This window comes from Hesperophylax consimilis, chromosome 13 (assembly GCF_061612785.1).
Source record: "Hesperophylax consimilis isolate HC1 chromosome 13, BYU_Hcon_1.0, whole genome shotgun sequence".
NCBI classification, from domain to species: domain Eukaryota; kingdom Metazoa; phylum Arthropoda; class Insecta; order Trichoptera; family Limnephilidae; genus Hesperophylax; species Hesperophylax consimilis.
Genome location: NC_142848.1, coordinates 36378392 through 36400936, shown reverse-complemented (window position 1 = coordinate 36400936; position 22545 = coordinate 36378392). Strand labels below are relative to the sequence as shown.

Here is a 22545-nt window from a genome sequence, read left to right as displayed (position 1 = left end):
TTGATTATTGCAAGGTGCAGAACTAACTTACGAATGGTGTCTCTGGGAAGACTCACTAGCCTTGCAGAAAATGTGGATATTTTCTACATGTTCCACATCAAATTAAAGTCAGAAGTATTATTTAATCTTTAATTTTTCCCAAATGTACATTTATATATGTAATATGTTTATATGTTTATCACATTTAATATATTTTTTTAAGTTTCTTTGTCGCTTCTGCAACTTAGTACTCGTGTACTAGTGTACTCACTGTACTAAAGTCTTTGTTTTCGATCTTGGTCTTCGTTTACTATTATTTATTTAACTATGTAAATTAAAGCACAACGTGGGGGGTGTGATCAAAACTAATTGAAATAAATTAAAAATCGTTGTAAATCATAAATAATGCATTACTCCTAGGAAGAAACATCGTAAAAATAAAACAAATATCCTTCCATTATTTGAAAAGACCCTCCACACAGCATCCACGAAGAAGACATAGGCCGTGAGGCCAAAGGGCCTCTTGTGAAGAGTTAAAAAAAAGAGACCGCATTTTCATATTCGAAAATAAAAGTTTACCTGACTTTCGACATACTCGTACAACACGCACACAAAATACGTTTATTGGTGTATCTCTTCAGTGAGTGTAAAAATATTTGCAAGTCCTCGCACTTCGCCGTTAAAAGACTCTTAAATAAATCGTTAAATGAAATAAATACTAACATTAAAAAATAAACGTTTGCGTAAGGGCTTATTTATTTTGATAAACCGAGTTCATTATTTATACTTTTGATATTTATGAATATTGTTGGGTGTTTGCATTGTACGTTTATTTTGCTTTGACGTAATTTTCACATTATTTCTTTCAACAATTTATTCATCTCAAATCAAACTGTTTCTGTCAAAACCAAAATCTTTGTTTTTTGTTTACTTCGCTCAAGCAAAAATTATATTCCTTATAAAATTACATTAATGTAAGTAGAACTTCTTAGAAAAATGTGACTAAAACACTTTATTTCAATGTTAACATTTACACTCCAAGAAAGTAAAATAATATTTTAAAAATGAATGTGTTTCTGTTTAAATAAAATTACAGTTATTTAATCAAATTTAGAAGTTTATTTTATTACATAAAGGGATTATTAGTACCTTGTGTGAGTCCAGTTAATTAAACCGACGATTGGTATACTAATTTTAACATAGTTAAAATCTTAATTTTGATAAGTTTTCTTAATTAAAACTAAAGTTATTTTTGCGATCGATTGAAAAGATTTTTTTTCTCTAAAGTTAAATATTTCCCACATTTTCAATTGTTGTTTTTGCTTCTTTTTTAATTTAAACTGGCAATTGTAATTTTATTTCAACAAAAGCACGGACCAATGCAAAATCACGGGTTATTATAATAGTAGGATTTGTGAAATCTGAAAGTATTTATAAAAAACATATTTGCTTCAGGATCATTGCCTTCCAAAAGAAGAATTTTATCTTCCGAATGGACCTTGAAAATGGATGAACTTCAAGTAGAGTTATATTGTTAATTAATAAAATTATTTTGTTTTATGCTTCAACACTTATAAAATTACTATTTTAATGTACCTACATACTTTAGCGTTGGTCCGAAGAATCAGTTCAAATTTTAAAAATGACTTTTGAAATTTGAGTTCTACTTTCACCTAAAGCAGTATACACCTGTAAAACGTAATCGGTTTCAGACATGGTGACCAGGCTTTAGTGTGTACGCTAGAGCTAAAGTACTATTACTATTAATTTGTATGGATATTTCAGGCAAATAATTATTGCTTATTATAATTTGTTGTATATAAAATAATAAAAGTTACTTGAATCACACTTTGTGAGGAGCTCTAGTAACATGTACTACTCTAGTAGAGTTTTTTTTTTAAATTTAAGGTTAACTACACCACCTAAAGTTGTCATCACAGGTCCATAAACAATTTTGAAATTCTAAAAATAAAAAAAATCCACTGCTACCAATTATACAGCTCACAATGAGTGAGTACGCGGCTTTACAAGACAGGATATAATCACGCACATTCACGCAATCACCAATGGTCCTATCACCTACAGCCGAAATTAAAATGTTTAATGATGTTCACACCAACATTCATCCATGTCTATTTCACGGGTAAATTATAAGTTTATTTTCAAATGCGAAGAAGAACTTTCGAAAAAAGTAAAGAAAATCGAAAAAATTAAGTTTGTTTAATTTCAACATCACATCCTACTAGTGAATACATTCTAATTATAATTTATAAATATAATAGATAATACTACAAATAGTAAAATTGCTACACGAGTAAATATCAAGTTAATCGACTGCTAATTTAACGTGACCTTACCGACCGAACACCCAAGGTGTGTAATTTGTATCAATGTAATTATCGTTGGGTTTATGGAAATGTCTGTTAGTCAATGCGACAAGACACGAACTAGCCCTTATATTGCATGTTCACGTCCATTGGCACGAGGTACTTCCCCTATAGTTTAAGCCACATGACTGCCTAGAATCGCATTAGGAAATTTGACTTGGCTAACGGCGGTAATTCAGTTTTGTTTTTTTCACTCGTCTTCAACGCAGACAGCCAAGATTTATCGCCTCCAGCAATATTTTATGTCCCTTTCGACTTTCATGTCTAATTTCGGTCTGTTTTCAGTAAAAGCACTGAATGTTTTATTGGCTTTTTTAACAAAACGATCCACATGAATGATAGTGGAAGACTCCTAAAAATATCTGCGGTTTTTCTTGAAAACAACAACAGTAATTCATGATTTTCAATTGTAGAATTCTCTGAATTTACGACTATTTTATTATTTTGTTGTTATTTCACCACGTCGTGGTAGGCAAATAATTGCTTAGTTCTGAACTTGCAGACTTTGCATTATATTTTAGTTTTTTTGTTTTTATTGAAAGTACTAACAGGGATATAAAAATTAATCTAATATTATTTTAACCGCGGATTACTATTAAGTAAAAGCAAATGTTTGAACACTCAAAATGTTTGAATAACAATAATTTTTCAGAGTTTGCCAACCATCTCATTTCCACCAATCAAATTTTTATGAGTACGCAATACAGAACGAACGATCTCCCAAAAAAATTTCAGAACACTTTCGAGCATGTAAACTCGGCCATCCTGACAAATCGGCAATTGCTGAGCATTTAATTGAAACCGGCCATTACTTTGGATTTGTTCCTGAAGTTTTGGGAAGACCCTAAGCGCATAGAGCACTCCTAATTACCGAGGCAATTGAAATTTATAAAAATCCTATTAATATTAATAACGACGGCGGGGCTAAGTTCAATACTTGATATCCGGTAATTGACGGCTACACAAAAAGTAAATGAATAAAACCATTTTAAATATTACTGTACCTAGCTCCTAGCTCTTAGAGGATTGGAGTTGGCAACACGGTATCATTTCTTCGCCACAATATTCGATTGCATATTAATAAAAAGTACAAAGCAGTTTAAATTCTTCACTGTAATAATAAAGGCAACAAATTAGATAACATGGAAGCACTCGAAATTAGAAACTCCTTAAATAACCATTTTAGTAAAAATATTGATTAACTAACTCTAACTCTATTCTAAACATATTTTCAGTATGCCGCTATGTTCCTCCCGTAAATCCCTCAATTAGTATTTAATCCTTCACCTTTGTTCGCCTCCCACATCAACACCTAAATATTTATTCATGTCTGTCAGTATTTTGAATCTTATATGTTAGTTTTAATATTTTCCTAATGAAGGAAGGGAACTTCAGAAACCGGTAGTGTTTACTATTATAACAGTATGAATAACCAGCTAACGTGTACCCGGTGTTGCTCGGAGTTGTGAATGTTTTGAAGTAAAGTTTTGCGGTTGTGAATTCTAGTGTACCTGAAATATGGGCGCATTTTAAAGATGGAAATAGTATTATTATAAAAAATTTAAAAAAATTCATTTTTTAAGTATTTTTTACACTTGATCAACTTCGTCTACCATTTATTTTAATTAATATCATGAACCCACATTTTACTGTTAAAAAACCACATCAAATTTACTTGTTTGTAATTTGACTCCGTATCTCATTCCAGTTCAGAAATAGTGCGTAAAGTCTTCCTCAGACAACACTGACTTGTTCTACCACTCAAACAACAAACTTTGAAATTTTCCACGAAATCGCTCCGGTAGTTTTTGAGTCTATAGGGAACAAACAGGAAAATTAATTTTTATATACAATATGGATAACATAAATTTTTCGTGTGAACACTACTATTATTTAAGGCAACACTTTTATGAAATTGATTTATGCTGTATTTAATTACAAGTACTTAGGAATATTAACTTGAAACAGGATTATTACAACTGTCGTAATTTTGTTGCCAAATTCGACGAAAGTGAACTTCTAAAATATTTTGCAAGTTATTACAAAGGTCTGATGTTAGAGATCAGAACCAGACACGAAAGATGACAGGAATTTAACAGTGTGCTTTACAAAACTAAGATGGTAGAGATTACCGAAAACCTTATGCATTGAAAAGACAAACCGTGATAAGTGCGTTATGGGCGTGTCTGCGTGCCATAATTAATTCCAAATTTCCCTAACTTCGGGTGATTAAACCTACCAACTAAACAACACGCCGCATTATGGGTGAAATATTAATAATTCTAGAAATTATTATGTTGATCTTTACAATTCTGAAAGACCAAACTTATATAAGCCAATATACAGTTACTAGCAGTTAAAAACCCGCTCCGCGGGTTTTTTTTCTGCTAGGCCCTGCGCGCGGCTCTTGGTTGGGCTTCGCCCATTTTAAGTGATATTAACGACAGTTACATTTAATAGATAGATTCACAGAGAGAGGACATTCACAGAGAGAGGGTGAGTATATATATTGTTAAAACACGGAACAGGAAGGAGTTAATTAATAATAACATGCTAAATTTACGCATAATAAGAATGACAGTTGTTTGAATAAATGAAATTTTACGTATTTGTGATGGATTATTTCAAATGAAACACTATTATTGACTACATGTCTACAACTGATATTAACTGTTATCGTACCTAATATAATTAGCTCATAGGAGACTTGCACTGCTTAAATATGTGTTACAACCGTCAATGTCTATAAGTTAATTCAATATCGTTTAGTTTGTCACAATTAAAGATAGTTATAACAAAGTTGACTTAAATAATAGATTATTACATATTGATTAATTGTACCCGTGTTTATGAATAAAAGGAGGGTAATCATTTGGTAATTCTTTACCTACAACTGTTACTGTATCTAATAAAGTTTAAAGTTAGATTATATATACACCTTTATCAGGGGAGTAAAAATCTATATATAAAGGTAGATTATTACAATATAGCGCCCCTATCTCACAAAAGCGGCGCTATGCAAATTGTCCAATAAATAAATAAATATAATGTTTACATTTTATTGTGTATACACCGAAGTCAAAAATTAAATATAGATTGCAATTGGGAAAGAAGAAGTGGAAGGAGGGGGGGGGGGAAGAGTGGGCTGGGTTTTTAATAATTAGGAATTACAATATCGTTAGACGGGAAAGACCAGTTAAGTGGGAAAATATTTAAAAGAGAGTTTATAAAAAAATTCTCATTTCTAAAATTTCAAAATTATTTACAGTGAAGTATTTTAAGACCTGAAAAAAACAAATAGAATATAACCATAAAACAATGTATTCATAAGACAAATAGCATTTAATAACGGCTATTCTAATAAATTGATAGTTGAAATACTAAATAAAAAAAATTAAACATATTCTCTTCAAACGGTCTTTCTAAAGATAGAAATAAACAATGGCGTAGAATTCTGCTTGTGGATAACGATACTTCTAAAATTATATATAAAAACAATTCTGGTACTATTCAACTGGCGTTTTACACTAATAACAATGAAGAAATATATTCTTAATAATAAAGATAGCAAAATTCAAACAAAAAAATCAGGAGTTTAAAAACTCAATTGGGATGATTGTAATTTCTTTTACAAAGGTAGAACCAATAGAAACTTTGAAGTCAGAACTAAAGAATATCGCAAGGCTCTAAATCATCTTTTGAATAATGATCACACTTTCGATAAAAATTCAGGTCTTAAAATACTTCACTCAGGATATAAAGCATCGCAAATAAATAATTTTGAAATTTTACAAATTAGAAAACATGTCAATATAAAATCAGATATAATTAATAAGCAAAAAAAATATAAATAATAATGAAAAATGCCATTACAAAGTGATAAGTTTCCGGAAGAAATCTTCTTTTTAGATGCTTGTTAATCGTAAGTAGTCAAATATTGTGAGCTGCATATTTAAATATTCGCGCCATTCATTTGGTTCGTTTTTAAACCGCCAGAGGCGCGCTCTCTCGGCCATCTATAGTCGTGCGTATCCGCCATATTAAATAAGGAACGCGTGATTTTTTATAAACGTCAAACATAATCACGTAACTGTGGATAATTTTCATTGTAATGTAATTAATCCAATGAATTATGAACTTTCTAAAACATATTTTCTTCGATATTATCCAAAAATTATATGAACAGAAACGATGCTTTTGAAGAAATCTCGTATTATTATGAGGCGATCCTATTTTAGTATGAAATCGTGTCTTAATTTTCAAGTTAGCTGAATTTACCCGAAACAGACAATTTTAATTCGACCAATCAGAGGGCCTAGATCGTCCAGACGCTGGCGTAATAATACTATCAGATTGTATGACTACTTAACAATACTTCACTTCTTAACAACACTTAAAAGCATCACAGGAAAGTAATCAATAAGCTGGGTAATTATAAAGAGCTCATCAAATATACAAGACAAATATGAATGTATTTTTAGTGTGCCTTATATCTCTACGAATATAGGTAATAAGCATAAAAATCGCTTGGCAAACAGAGTATAAGAACGCTCGATTGCAAAAATTGATAACAATGTTTATAAGCAGATACTTTATTGTTTCTATCAATATTCGATAGCCCTTCAAATTCCATTCCAAAAAACAATAAAGTTCTGCTGCCAATAACAACAAAAATGTGTTCCATATAAAAACAAAACTGTACACCGCAAAATGGATTATTTCCCATTGAAAAATAAAAAGCACCATTAATAAAGGTGTTTGAATTTGCAACTTCCACCTGCGTAATAAAATACAAGAGCCACTAAATAAAGTAAATAGTGCCACTGGATTTTAACGAAAAAGTGGTTTTATTTATTTTGTGAATTGTTTTATAAGAAAGAGAAAAGCTAATAAATAATCTTTATCGAATTCCGCTGCATGCAAAGGCTACACTTGATTTCAACTTAAATATTTAATAGAGACAAACTATTTAAGACGGGGGTTTATTTATTTATTTATACTAATGGACCAATTCCAATTAACACATTACAATTTACACGAAGTTAGTAAGATGAGAAATTTTATTATGAAAGATGCTTTGCCAAAAATAGGCCACAATAACAATAGAGATAATGTCAAGTCAAGACAGGAACAAAGGAGTGGAGTTTACGACTTCAGCCATATCAATAGGAAATATTACTTGCGTAATGACTGACAAAAATCATTTAGGCTTACACCAAAAAATTCAAGGTACTGACTTGAGTTGACAAGTCTGGACATTGGTGAATGGTATCTATAATTTGTGGAGTGTTGATTGAGGAAAAGCAAATCATTATTTCTAAGTCTACGGGAAGGGATGTTGAAAGGGATGAGTTTTCAACAAAGTAGGTGAGTCAATCATACTGTTAATAATTTTGAAAATGCAGATAAGATCTAAGTTCGTCCTGCCTTTTTGCTAAAGAATAAAGATTTAATTTTTCTTACATGTACAAAATAGGTTTTAAGGGTATTAGTTTGCGTTATTTTAATGATTTATGCGTATTTCCTATCCTTCAAACTTAACTTTGATTTTAAAAAAATGGAACTTTAATGCGTCTTTTACCATCTCCTACGATATAAATAGTTATTTTTTGTGGTAATTAATTTGAAAAAAAATTCCATTTATAATTTGTTTGCGTGCAGCGGAACTTGACAGGTTTATCTAGTATTTTTCTTAAATGCGTTCAAACGTTTTTATTTTTAGTAGTGTACGTTTATATTACGTAATTAACAATAATTTTAATTGTATTCAAGCAGAAAAACGTGAGAAAAAACTTTATTTTATCTAAAAAAAAAAAAATCGTGTTCATAATTTTAAACCAGGCATGGGCAACCTTTCCTAGGTCTGAGGCCAATTTATCATTCTGTCTCCGAATCAAGGGCCGAAGCAATATAACTAAGTAATATTAAATTATATAAAACACGTTTATTTATAGAATGGACTACATAATAAATATAATATACTGTTTTTGATTTTTTTAAGAATGGGCTTGTACTTGAATATCAATAGTGTCGTTGGTATGGCTTAAGCATCATCGCTTAGAATTTTCGAGATTTTCTACTGTTATCCTCGTTCGAATTTTTGATTAAATGTGTTTGATCTTCGAAAAAACGTTCATACGTACATGTGTTGACACAAAGAAAAATGATTTTCCTTGCAAATGCGCGTAAATTTGTAAATTTTTCTTCCACCAAATATATGAAAATCCGTGAAAGCAATGTTGTTAAATTGTGATTTTAGCACTAAATCCCCCTGAAGCCCAATTAGTTCTAATTAGCATCGACCGGACGAGCAAATGTCTTTGTTTTGTAAATCGGCAAAACACGTATCAAATTGCTCTATTAGTGCCGTCAGTTCATCTCCATAAGAATTATATGTGATGTTTGTATGAGTTGATAGACTAGGAAAATGATAAAAAAATTGCCTCTTATCTGATTTTCCAAAAATCTTAGATTATTACAAAAAACTCTACAATGTCCATGCAGTTGATGAACCAACTGTCCCTGCTTTTTTTTTTAATTTGAGTTTCAGAACATTAATGTATCCGGTCACATCTACAAGGAATGCTTAATCACACACCCATTGATTATCTTTTATTTGGTTAATTGTGTTTACTTTAATGTCCATAAAATCCTCTGTAATGTCTTATCTTAATTCAAAGAATCCGTTTAAAGTTTTTTTTACTCAGCCACCTCACTTGACAGTAATAAGACACATCTTTATAATTTGAAAATTGGTTTTCTAAAAACACCTTAAACTGGCGGTGATTACGTGCACGTGATGTAATAAAATAAATGCTGGCTTCTACTAATTCCATAATATTCTTTTGTTTCATTTTCATTCTTAATTTCTCTATTATGTCACCGAGATGAATCAGGGCCGGACAAAATAGCTCGGCGGGCCAGCGGTTGCTCATATATGTTTTAAACGGTTCCATGCTAACTCAACACAGTGACTATTCAACACACCTTTAAAAAGTGACATAAAGTCATTAAAAACGATGAAAAAAAAATTAACATAACCCAACCTAACCTACTTAACCCAGTTAATAAAGTTTTTGTTTCGTCACTTTCCATGACTTTATATAACTTTTTAAAGAAGTGATGAATTATCATTTTGATGATTTATCCGGTCACCGTTTTAAACCGAGTCGTAGTAAAGATTAATCAAAAATAGTAATTTCTCGTTAAGTTTCGCCAAACAAGTTTCTATTATCAGTTTGATAACGCTTTCAGTCGTTATTTCTACATAATCTTTCTGGAAACATCGTGTGAAAATAATCTTTCTGGAAACATCGTGTGAAAAAAAAACTTTTCATGTGAATGTTAAAATTCAAAGTACATATATGATTGATGTGTTTTTTTATGTGCTCGTGTTATTAAACTGTCCGAAATATTTTTTTTAAATGCATCAGATTTTCTTACTTGTGATTTTTAATACTTATTATTTTATTTTTACTTGCTAGACGCACTTATTCGATGTGTTAAATTCATTAGCAGCAAAAACCGATTATTCGGATGCCATTTTCATAAAACGTTCTGCTCATTTGCGCTAATTATGTTTTTTTATGTGAGCCATGTCAGTTTTAAGAAATATGTCATCAAAGAAACAGGTCATCGAGGAAACAGGTTAATAAAGAAACAGGTCATCAGCATTGAAAGATTGAAAAAGTAACAGTAGTCAAAAATTAAAGAAGTTTGGTCAAAGTTTTGCCGTAATTGAGTGAAAAAGTGGATTTATAACAATAGCATATTGCCAAAGCAAACAAAATTCAAAATAGTTGGCAGATAATAGACGTCGTTTCTCCTAGTCAAGGCACCGAACTTAAGCATAGTGAGATCGAAAACATTTTTTTTGTAAATCACATTTAAATTAATGAATTCATAAATATTCCCAAGAATCAGTATTTCTCCCACTGTGCGTCGTATGTATTACTACTCTCCGGATAGGCAGAGGCGGAGTGTAGAATAGACTACACAACTGCCTTGGCACCGACACACAGTACGGTTATAAATACATGGCTTCTAAGGGATCTCATTTGTGCAGCATTCAGTATTATTTCAACCTTCCTATAACAAAACATTGCACGCCTGACTGCCGTGCATGCCAATATCATCAAATTAAACTAAAAAAAATGTTTTTTTTTTTGCGTGAGTCCCAATTGCTGGTTTGGAGTCAGTGAGACTATGGTATCCCCAATTGGGGTATGTTTTGAGGCTGAGGGTAGTGGGGAAGGGAAAGCTATGGGAAAGATAAAGGTGGGGAAGTACCTAGCTGTTAAGATACAGTCACTAAAAATGGCTTAAGCTTTTTTCTAGATTTTGAATCATGGTATTTCACAAGGGCGATATTGAAAGTATCTACAACTGATTCGAATTATTTTGGTGAACAGATCTGAATAGCAAGGTACTTTCTAATCATCTTCTTCGTCATATCTTCCTTTTTCGCTCCCTTCAACCTCATAACTTCAATTGGGGTGTCATCACAGACATGTGAATATTAGTAGACCTGTCCTAAGTGATTAAAAGCGTATTATTCCCCAATCCCCATACCGGTTCCATTGGAGCCGGCTGGGCTCGCGTATGGCTTCCCGTGAATCTTGAGAATTTGACGTCATCATTCTTGTTCGAACTAGCGTCGAGCTATGGTCAAGGCATTTTACGAAACAACACGGCAAAATAGTGGCTTGTGATATGAAAACTTGTAAAAATAGATGTGAAAAAGAGAATAAATTGTCGTATTACATTCCATATGTAAGCATCATTTTAAGCTTATTCACGTCGTATAATATGAATCAGTTGTAGAAACATATACTATCACATCGAGCCAAAATTGGTCGAATGTAGCGATTCTCAAGTGTGCGCATCGTTGTTACTGGGAAGTAAATTATGAACACTTATAAAAGTGTCTTAACTAAATACGTAAACAAAATATTCGACTCTGAAAATAGAAGAAATTTTTTTTGCCGAATTTGGACTTCGCAAATTTGTTCATAACGTGGCGAGTAATTTGCGCTCCCATGTAAAAATGTCTATTCATTCAAAAGCAGATTTTACTTTTAAGAACTAAATGGTGATATTATAATGCGAGATGCCTATATACTGTCAGATTGATTTATTGACGAATCACAGTCAGCTTTACCCCCTTCGTTCTTCAACAGTTGATTTTACCCCTCACCTTTAATTTCTAGTCTATATATTCATATGTCTGTGGGTGTCATAGTACCATTGGTTCTGGACAATTAGGAGCAGTAGGAGCTCTTTTTGAATGTACAAAAAACATTTTCGAACATCGAAATTCGTTCTATTCGTTGATAATCACCTTCATTCACCTGTCTGGGGTCTAGAAGTCGAAGGAACGTGTACATTTTGACGACTTCAGTTATCTTATATTTCGGTGTAGATACTCAACGAATTATCTGTTTGGTGTTTAGAAGGGGTGGGCAGGACGCTTCTCTGGTGGTCGAATAAATCCAGTTCGAACCCTAATGTATTTTCAGCATAACTTGTGCTCAGTGAAAGGGTACATTCTTTACCCTGTGGTCTCAACAATAAATCTTTGGGATACAGCTGCCACAAACATGGGAGGATACCAAGATCGGACGATTGTTAATGTTTCGAACCTATCTCTACCTAACCTAACCTAACAATCGAAAGTTGGGACGAAAAGATTTCCGGTTAAAAGGTTTTTGACGCTGTTAACGTGAACCTTTTTGAACGCCGTGTTATTCACTTCTCATAGAATACCACTTTACCGGCTATGTGCTATTCTGTACCTTTAACGTTTGGGGTAGGTACATTAGGGATGGGATACCCGTTTATTCACACTGACTATGAGATTATTCATATCATAATTTTCAGACGTTAATGGAGCTCTTAGTAGATGACGGGTGAAATTCAAACATATCCAACATATAACCTATACCATATACCCAGCAGAGGCCACCCACATGTGAATCCGAACGGGGGCAATATCGCCCAGCAGTGGGCAATTTGTCGCTCGTGGGGCGATCAAGAGTTAAAAGCTCTTTGGGGGCGATTTCGATATGATTTTGGATGATCGGTGATTTTTCTATACCCATTGAATTGGAAACAATTTAAAAAAAAATTATATAAAAAATCGTGTAATCTAGGATGTAAGTTGGGGATAAACGAATAATATAATCGTTTCAAAATATTGTAAATCGAGTTAAAACGGGATTGCAGGCCATTTCCTGATAAACTTTTAGTACTTTCATAATATATTGGAACACATGTTCATACACCTGCATTTGGGTTGATAATATATAAAGAGGAATTGCGAAAATATTAGGATTTTTATGAACACGTGTTCCGACATCGTGATACAACTTTCGTATTTTACTAAAATTTTATCAGGAAAAATATCAATTCATTCATCATATTACGAATAATTTGAGATTCTTAATAAATTGCCAGTACTCCTTTTTTTTGTTATTTGTTTTTGGGGTGTTATGCCGTGTTGCGCTAACTCCTTCTTTAGCCAACGTTTCGGACAGCATTGCATTGTAGATGCACTTCAGGGCAGATGTGTTATTAAAATTTAAATTTTAATATTTTAATTTTTTATATTTTTTTATTTTTAACACATCTGCCCTGATGATGGAGTTAGCGCAACACGGCATAACACCCCAAAAACAAATAACAAAAATACTTTTGACCGTGAAAAACTTAAATCATAGTACTCATTTTTCTCAATTTCTCATTTTTCCAAAACAGAAACGGGGTGCGATAAAAAACGCCTGGTGAGCTTACCCTTGTAAAAGTACAATAAGATAATTTATCGCCTGCGGTGCATATCCCGTTGGTACTGAATGATTTTTTAAGGGGGAAGACATGGAGATTTTTGAAGCGTTAAAGTGGGACATGGCACAAATAAGTTTGAGAAACAGTGCCAAATCTCTTCCCTAGTAAAGACGTCCGGAGAATTTTTATCCATAGACAAACTGGACGTCAATGAATCTAAAACTCTGAATTTTTATAGAAATGTGGCGTTCATATTGTTAATTCTTTGGATAAATAAAGTTTTTAATATGTTTTTCAAAATTTTTTGCAAGTGTGTTGTTACATAGTTCGAACTAGATTTAGTAATACTACATGGTGTGAATTTCGATGGTTATGTTTAGATATGTTCGTGTTTTGGGTGAAAAAAAATTCTTCTAAATATGTCAACGTTAGATTTTTATAAAAATCATGTTTGTGAAAGGATATTTCCTATTCTATTATGTTTGTTCAGGCAGTATTATTAATAATAAATTATATGTAGAGTTATGCAGAGTAAACATCAGCCATAAGAAATCAGCAAGTGCTATAAGTTCATGAATATTGGATAATTTCAATGTCATCATATTATAATATGGTATAAAGTATTTTGTTAACCGTCGTAAATACATAATTTTTAAATGTAATGTTTTTGAAAGAACTGTTTACAATAAAATCATTACAACTACGCATTTTGCCAACCAATTGTCACATATCGAATAATTAGTTGGGCGGAACACCTGAAACAATTTAGGATCCGTTGGGTAGTGCGTCGGTAGTGCTAAAGTTAATAGAATACATTGTATTCTATCATGCCAAAGATAATAGAATACAATGTACATAATAGAATACAATGTATACGAAAGATAATAGAATACATTGTATTCTATTATGCCAAAGATAATATAAAATACATTGTATTATATCATGCCAAAGATAATAGAATACAATTTTTACCAAAGATAATAGAATTCATTGTATTCTATTATGCCAAAGATAATAGAATACATTGTATTATATCATGCCAAAGATAATAAAATACAATGTATACGAAAAATAATAGAATACATTGTATGCCAAAGATAATAGAATACATTGTATTCTATCATACCAAAGATAATAGAATGCAATGTACATAATAGAATACAATGTATACGAAAGATAATAGAATACATTGTATTCTATTATGCCAAAGATAATAGAATACAATTTTTAACAAAGATAATAGAATTCATTGTATTCTATTATGCCAAAGATAATATAAAATACATTGTATTATATTGTGCCAAAGATAATAGAATACAATATTTACCAAAGGTCATAGTATATATTGTTTTCTATTATTCCAAAGATAGTAGAATAGATTGTATTCTATTTTTTTTTCTAGCGCTAAAGTTGTAGTAGGAATATTTACTAAAATAAACCTTACGTGCACTTATCGACACCCCCTTTCAATCAAACATAATTTTTAGATGTACATAGAGAAAAATGAGGATTGCTAATTTATTCCAAATCTCTTCAAATTCCTGAAAAAGTTTTAGTAAAATGTGAATGTATTATCAATATACCGGAACACGCGTTCATAAAAATCTTATAATTTTAGAATTTAGTCATTACATTTTATGAACTCAAATGCAGGTGCATAAACACGTGTTCCGATAAATTAGGAATTTACTAAAAGTTTATCAGGAGACGGCCTGCAATTACCCTTTTAACCGGATTCCAATAATTGGAAGAGATACTCAATAAATTAGCATTACTTTCTTTCCTGTACGTACTTATATTGGAAAAAAATATGCACATGAACACATCATGCTTTTTAAATTTACGCTTCTTTTCCCATGAGTCATCTAGGAGTTGCCATTTAAAACCTTTTAAATCATCGCAGCGCCATGGAATTGGGTATGATATTAAATGTCAGGATGTACTTGTAAATTGCGGTATTTCCTTAAACACTAAAAAAAATATGTTTAACCTGAAGTCTACAACGTTGCCCGGGCTTTTCCCAGTTTTTTTTTAATCAAATTATTTTTAAAAATTAATATTCCTCATATGTTTAACGTCAAGTTTCCGAAATTTCGTAAATATTTAAAAAGTCAAAATTCTGCTTTCAGGGGGTAGGAAAAGGGGGTGGGCTTGTGTCTAAATCTCATACAGATAGTGACCTTCATCTTGTTTTGTAGTTCAAATGGTGTGCAAAATTGCATCAATGTTGAAATAAAAGTATAGATTTTCATGAAAAATAAATTCAAACCACCCGCAAAAAACGCTATGCTTTATAACCACTGGAGCGATTTTTGGCATATTATACCTAATTAGCAAAAACGTTTTGAGCGATCGCTTACCATATTCTACCAATAGATCCGAGTTCTTAATGAAAAAATACATATCTTGAAGCTTCTTGGTAGTGATATTAATTTCGGAACAAAACCACATCTTATTAAAAGTGCATAACCACTTGAGTGATTGTTCTCATAGTATGGCGCGTACCATTCCCTATCAATGGTAATATTCTGAGTTCAATTAAATTTATATGAGTGACGATGTTATTCTTGACTTGTGACATTTTCTTTTAGAATAACGTGTTCAGTGAGCGGACATGCAAATACCATTATTTACTCTATGACGTGTATATGGAGACCAAATCGGCAGTGTCCAATGACTTACAATTATTTCAATGACCAAATGTGACGAGATAATTAGAGATTTATCGTTTAAGAGGAAAGGGGCGCTACCGATTTAACACAAATCTTTATTTTTGATTTGAGGCCAAACTACCCAACCAAACAGATTATTTTTGTTTTTAAATCGAAAGGTATAGGAATTATTAAGTAAGGACATGAGCTATTTTAATTATTTATGTTTTAAATATATATATATTTTTTTAATCATTTATTAACTTTCAAAAATACATTTTTTTACTATTAAGTCCCGTTAAACTAATTGATATCAGTTTGTCAATGATGATAAATATCATGAAATAATTCGATTATTAAAGATTTTAATAAGTTAATTCTTATAATTAAAAAAATATATCTTATTCAACCTAACTTACTATGAATATATTAGAAATTTAAAAAAAAACGTTGTCAAAATGTGATTTTTAACAAATAAAGCACGTCGGTCAAATTTTCTTTATTTTAAAGCCCGTAATTTTTTTTTTCATCGTCTTAGTATCTCACAAATAATTACCAAATTTGCTTCGAAAATCATGAAAAATCATTACCTATTCTGGCCTATTTTGCAATTTAAAACACAATAAATTCAAATACCTAACACTCATGTTAGATATTTCCTATACTTTTAGGTAAAAAAAAATATATATTCAATTTGGTTTGATAATTTGGCCTCAAATCCAAAAGAGCCGCACGACTGCGGCGGAGGCTTGCCGTTCCTCTTAACATATTTTTTTATATATTTTCTATGGTTCCCTTAGAAAGCTTAACTGCGAAGAAGTTGATAGGCAGAGAGACTAGAACACCACACAACTCTGTCATGCTTATTCAGATTCATTCATACCGCCATCGTCCGAATTATGTACTTCAATATTCCAAAATTTATAGGCGTTGTGCAAAGGCAGGCGTGCGTCGGTAGGAGCCTATCTAAACAACTTAAAATTGAGCTTGATTGGATGAAATTAATATTTTTAAAAAATCGTCATCGATTCGCCTAAAGTAGTTCCAGAGAGAGGTCGTACGTACGTCATTGACGAAAATCTTCACTCTCACACGTCGTGTATAAAAACAAAAATGACCTGAAGATACAACGAACGTCACGTACGACCTCTCTTTGGGACTACTATTCGACGAAACACACTTTAGATGCATAGAATTAAAAAAAAATTAAAAATTTCTTTTTTTTTCAATATTTTCTAATCTAATTCGGTATTTAGTTGTAAGTCCGCCATTAAATCTACGAAGTTCTGGGGTAACTTTTAAGGCGTTTGTTTATCTGTTTATTCTATGGAAGGTTTTCTACGGATTTTTTTCTATTGGGCAGGTTTGAGATTAACAATAACAACATATTTGATGCTTTGGAGCAGAAACCAAACTCTGAAATTGAGAGGAATTTGGGCGGCGATTTGGGTGACCCTCAGGATTCCAGATCAATAAAATGTTAGTGAGTGTTTTTTTCTTTTATAACAATTTAATTTGTCTTCCTTACAAAATCTCGAAAATTTTATTTTTGTTCTGTCAGCATACAAGATGAAGCCAAAATAAATCTTGTCACGTGAATGTCACAACGTATTGAATTACAACAAAACAAGGCGGCGTAAGGCGTAAGTTATAAACTATAACAGTATAATGACAAAAAACTGAAATTACTAAAGTTATCTAGAAGATTAGTATCTGATACTGATTGACACTTTTAAAAAAATAAATCATTCCCTTTTTGAGAGTCCTTCATAATTGCAATTGATTAAGTTTAATAATTTAAATTTTAAGCCTAATAGAGTTACACGAACTTAAAGATCTGTCACCATCAAAATTGTGACAAACCAATTTATTTATAAACTCCCTTTTAAAAAACATACACAGCTTAAGTAACTAGTATATAGAAGTAGCAGATTTTTAACAGCACCGAAAGAAAATAAGGATTTCACATTTTGAAAAAGTTGTCAGTTTTCTTTTTGTTTTCCTGTGGCTTGATTGTAAATTTTAATTAACTTGAATCAGCTTAGAATGTTTACACTACTATTTTATTCTGTGTATTAAGTATACAAGTATATTTTTTACTGTAATTAAAACAATTTTATTTTATTTGCTTATTTAGCCTAGCTTGGCTGTTGCATATTTTTGGTATTTATGCTGAATCCGTGCTGCCTCAAAATGCTAAAAGATGTAATTTATGATAGTATTTGAAGGGTGCATGGTTTTATAAATACTCTGTAGCTATGGAAGTAAAATATATTTTCCTGAATTATTTTTTAAAAGTGATTTCAGAATTTTCAAATGATTTTTCTTGTCATCTGCGCACATATATACCTAGGTAAATAATAAAATGATTTATTTTCTAACATTTAACAACAACATAAAAGTATTTGAAAATAAAACAAATCACAAATAATGATGCGTGGCCCTTGCATGCCGTAGATACATTTAGTACATAGAAAAACAAAAATTTTGTGCATAGAAAAACAAACGAAATAATGTTTTTGCCTCAGTTCAATTTTTATTAATTCAATGTTTTTCAAATAAAAATAATAAATAAAATAAAAATAAAACTGCAGAACGAGGCGTGAAAAACAGATTTGATAGGGGCCCAAAGTTTTACGCTTAAAAAAATATAAATTAAATGTTTCTTCCATCAGTAGGATGGAAATTCTTTTTATGTTTATTAAAAAGATTACTACAATCAAAATATGTCAGGTAACGATTTCTCGAGATAAGACTGTTTTGTAAACACTAAATAAATTTTGCTCATTTATAAATATTTATTTACATATATTAAATGCCACAATATGGAAGTAAACAGGCAATTTTCTTCGGGAATAAATTATCACATAGACAGTTTAAATTCATGACTAAAGTACTACGTCTTGTTTATGCAATGTTGTATTAGCTTGAAAATGAAAACGTTTAACAAATCAAGGGTTTATTTTTTAAGAAATTTTTTGTTTACTCACGCAAAATGGTCTGCCAAAAGTCCAATCCCAAAAGTTTTCCACGGAATCACAAACAAACATAAACACCAATAATTAAACGAACAAATCTTAACAAACTGAAACAGAAAGAAAAGGTACAACTACAATCGGAAAATTGCTGCGGGGAATCACTTTTCTAAAAGTATTTTACGACTTCAAGTTTTAAACTTCAAAGCTTCAGCGAAAATAGATACTTTCACAGACGTCATATTCGCAGGACGACCGGCGAAACACTGAAGCAAAACGATGAGTGCAATGCTTACTGCCCCTAAACCCGTTCCCACCGCGACAGAACTGGGAAAATTGCTAGCAAAATAAAGACACCTAAAATAAAGCGGACTCATCAATGGTGCGGTATCACACTGATGAAGTGATATTTTTATTTTAGCTTGTTACTTTTGGTTTTCTTAAATGTGTTCGAGACAACCCTTAGAGGCCAATCCGTGTTAGAAATCAATGTTGCAAGCCGCGAAAATGGAAAAAATCAAAAGAAATGGTACTTAGGTTTTTGGCATCACACTGGTATTAAATTGTTAAATCGTCCGGGTAGGTACTATTCAGACTTACTCAGATAATTGAGTTTTCTTTCGCTGTCGAAGTTTTCGTGTACGAAATCGTCGAGAATTTACATATACTTTGCATAATTTTAGAAAAAAAATAGATCGTAAAAAGTAGAGCTATAAATTTTAACGGAGAGGCTGTAAAACGGTTTGATAAGGACTAATGATGATGAACAGTAGGGTGTATCGATTTTTAACTTTTTTTTTTGTTTTCAAATTCCAAGTTGAAATAAAGTTGCTACTAGGTACCACAACTTACCACAATTTTTTTTGGATTTTTAAAAAAATGTGTAGGTCTCCCGCACAAGGCCTAAAGTTTTAATTTTTTTCAAAAAATATCAATTTTTTTTTAAATTTAAAAAAATAAATTCATAACTTTTGTGTTTATTCCAAGTTAAAAAACAGTAATATTAGGGCATAAAAATAAGTAAGAAACGGTTTTTTTTTTATAAAATATGGTATTTTGGTCTCCCGCACAAGCCCTAAAGTTTGTTAATTTTGATGAAATTTTGTAATTTTGTGTACATATATGAACCATGTTTTTTTAAAGTTTAAGCCACCGGAATTAATTGTACTTTTCTTACAGAAGGCATAAAATGAGACAATATATATATACATAATACTTATATACATACACTAAAAATATATAGCACATATATACTATATATATATAATATGTTTTATACCTGAAAAAAGATAGTTGGACGGTGTAAATTGTATGAGAAAGGTGTTGAAAGAAACTGATGTTATTTGCTATTACTGTTGTTTATTACAAAAGTATAAAAGGTTATAACATGTCATAAAATGTAGTATAAAAACTAAGTACAAAATGTTGCTGATTACTTTCCATACGACATAAGTGGCAGTTTTCTTGTTCTACTGCAAATTTACTGACTTGTTTAAGTATTCGTCCTTTCATCTTGGCTTCAAAACCTTAAATCAAAATTATGTATAGTATTTACATAGGCCTAGTGAAAATTTTATAAATGTTATTACAGTTCCCAAATAAAATTTCAATTTAATATGGAAGACAGTATGATAAAGACGTTATTTAGAAACATTATAACTACAAAATAGTCGAAAAAAACTTACTTAAATTCTAATCCTTTGCAGAGGTTTTGTACTGGCTCTTGGTCTCGAACGTAGGTAACTCTTTACGGTCTTCCAGTCTGGCACGGATAAAACTACCTCTTTCGATTAGCCCACATACTCGCTTCAAAGCTTCTGTGACTTCCTTGACAATTCGTTCCACCGCTTTAGTGTGAGAAGGAATTCTAAATTCAACCCTTCCACTTCTGCCAGTTTCCGCAATTGACTCCAACTTTTCAAGGCTCATATCAGTAACAAGAGGGGGTTCGGTTACTGAAGTGGATTTCCAATCAATCATATCTATATAGTCTTCGGCATCAAAATTGATCTGAGGGGGTTTAAATACCCTTACCCCTTTCCTTACGGTTGAGCGAGCTTTCTGGATTCTCTTATAAGCCAAGGCTCTGATATGTTTTCGTTCATCGAACAGCATAGCTATCAAAACATGCTCTGGGTGAGCCATGAAAGCATTTATCTGTAACGTTGCATGGACGACTTTTCTTAGCTCATCTACCAAGTAATTGCTGAAAAGAATCATTTTAAAAAAATGAATGGAAGGTTGCGGGATTTGGGGATTGCACTTAATTGAGAACCATGATGGTATGTAGACCTTCATCATGAACTCTGCAAGCTTTCTTAGCTGAGGGGTCGGATCATCGGTGGCTACATACAAACGAAGGACTCGATTTGCCAGAGTAAGCCACCTGGCGTGCGAGATGTTGCCGGGGTTTCGTTTGGCCAACTCTTCTGCAATAGAATTGTCTTCCATATTAAATTGAAATTTCATTTGGGAACTGTAATAACATTTATAAAATTTTCACTAGGCCTATGTAAATACTATACATAACTTTGATTTAAGGTTTTGAAGCCAAGATGAAAGGACGAATACTTAAACAAGTCAGTAAATTTGCAGTAGAACAAGAAAACTGCCACTTATGTCGTATGGAAAGTAATCAGCAACATTTTGTACTTAGTTTTTATACTACATTTTATGACATGTTATAACCTTTTATACTTTTGTAATAAACAACAGTAATAGCAAATAACATCAGTTTCTTTCAACACCTTTCTCATACAATTTACACCGTCCAACTATCTTTTTTCAGGTATAAAACATATTATATATATATAGTATATATGTGCTATATATTTTTAGTGTATGTATATAAGAATTATGTATATATATATTGTCTCATTTTATGCCTTCTGTAAGAAAAGTACAATTAATTCCGGTGGCTTAAACTTTAAAAAAACATGGTTCATATATGTACACAAAATTACAAAATTTCATCAAAATTAACAAACTTTAGGGCTTGTGCGGGAGACCAAAATACCATATTTTATAAAAAAAACCGTTTCTTACTTATTTTTATGCCCTAATATTACTGTTTTTTAACTTGGAATAAACACAAAAGTTATGAATTTATTTTTTTAAATTTAAAAAAAAATTGATATTTTTTGAAAAAAATTAAAACTTTAGGCCTTGTGCGGGAGACCTACACATTTTTTTAAAAATCCAAAAAAAATTGTGGTAAGTTGTGGTACCTAGTAGCAACTTTATTTCAACTTGGAATTTGAAAACAAAAAAAAGTTAAAAATCGATACACCCTAATGTACAGGGAATAGCCCAAAAAATGAATTTTACATTTTAATATACGTTACGTAGGTACTCACCTAATAAACAAAATCACACTGTATTTTAATTACTGTCATTAAGATTAGGTTGTTTCAATCTCTAGTCAGAATTGATGACCAATAAATTTTCGGATCAGCGTCAAGTTTTTTGACATTTGAACTGTCTCCGTAGAATGCCAACTCTCGGTCCATTTCTGCATTTAACCAATCTGATTAAGTTGTCAAACATTGCAGTTATTTTGTTTTACTAGCACCCCAACCGAGGTCATTGTCCTAGGGTAGGCATGTTGTTGTATTGGTTTATGGTTCAATATACTTACAAGATTATTTAATTGTAATTCTCCTTCAACTAGACAAGACGGTAAAATGACTGGTCAAGCAACCCAAAATAAATTAACCATACCATCAAACATTGGAAACAAAACTTTTTCAAAACACCAAATCGAACACAATA

The 22545-nt window shown here is 31.5% G+C and overlaps 1 protein-coding gene across 1 annotated transcript in view; it reads right to left on the bottom strand.

Moving 5' to 3' along the window:
* Positions 1–19016, bottom strand: part of Dh44-R2 (Diuretic hormone 44 receptor 2) — a 573525-nt gene extending 554509 nt beyond the window's left edge. The window contains exon 1 of the mRNA XM_089639080.1: positions 18790–19016. The gene's annotated coding sequence lies outside the window, so the exon portion shown is untranslated. The remainder of the gene's footprint in view (positions 1–18789) is intronic.
* Positions 19017–22545: the final 3529 nt, after the last annotated feature.